The following is a 717-nucleotide window of genomic DNA, read 5'->3' as shown; positions in this document are numbered from 1 at the left end:
CAGGTCAGGCTCCCGAGAGAACTCTTAGGCAGTCTACACAGCCCAAGGCTAGCAATGTTACCGCGGGGTTTAGGATGCCGACTACTAATGCTGGAAATTTTGACATCAAATCCCATGTTATGAATATGATCACGGGAAATCAGTTCTATGGTCTTGACAATGAAGAACCCGTCGATCATCTGCAGAAATTCCTTCAAGCAAGTTCTCTACAAAAGATTACTAGGATGACTGACGACGAGCTCTACTTGTACCTCTTTCTTTTCTCTTTGGCAGGCAAGGCTCAACGTTGGTATAACTCTCTTCCCAACACCATTACTACTTGGGCGCCACTGTCTGATGCTTTTCTAGTGAAGTATTATCCCGGTTATAAGACTCATGACTACAGAGTTAAACTCTATAGTTTCTCACAAGATGCGGGGGAGACTTTTAATGATCCGTGGGAGAGATTCAAAGATTACCAATATATGTGCCCTCATCACGGTATTGAGAAGGAATTTCTTATGCAATCTTTTTATAATGGTCTTGATAATGAGACTAAGAGGATGGTAGATGGTGCGGCTGGCGGCTCTTTCATGAACAAACAAACTTCTAAGGCTATTTCACTCGTGGATACTCTTGCGGAAAATCAATGGAATAGCTCATCTAGGCGCGCAGCTCAAGCACCAAGGAAGGGGAAGCATGAAGTTGAAACTTATTCCCTTCTATCATCACAAATCT

The 717-nt window shown here is 43.1% G+C and overlaps 1 non-coding gene across 1 annotated transcript; it reads right to left on the bottom strand.

Annotated features, from left to right (window-relative positions):
• Window positions 1–376: 376 nt before the first annotated feature.
• On the bottom strand, window positions 377–484 carry LOC130814373 (small nucleolar RNA R71). The gene has a single exon (XR_009042400.1). It is a non-coding gene; the product is annotated as a small nucleolar RNA R71 (small nucleolar RNA).
• Between the last annotated feature and the right edge of the window lie 233 nt (window positions 485–717).

The sequence above is a fragment of the Amaranthus tricolor genome, chromosome 5 (assembly GCF_026212465.1).
Source record: "Amaranthus tricolor cultivar Red isolate AtriRed21 chromosome 5, ASM2621246v1, whole genome shotgun sequence".
Lineage (NCBI taxonomy): Eukaryota > Viridiplantae > Streptophyta > Magnoliopsida > Caryophyllales > Amaranthaceae > Amaranthus > Amaranthus tricolor.
The sequence above is the reverse complement of the archived record's forward strand: the minus strand, read 5'-3'. Positions and strand labels throughout refer to the sequence as shown.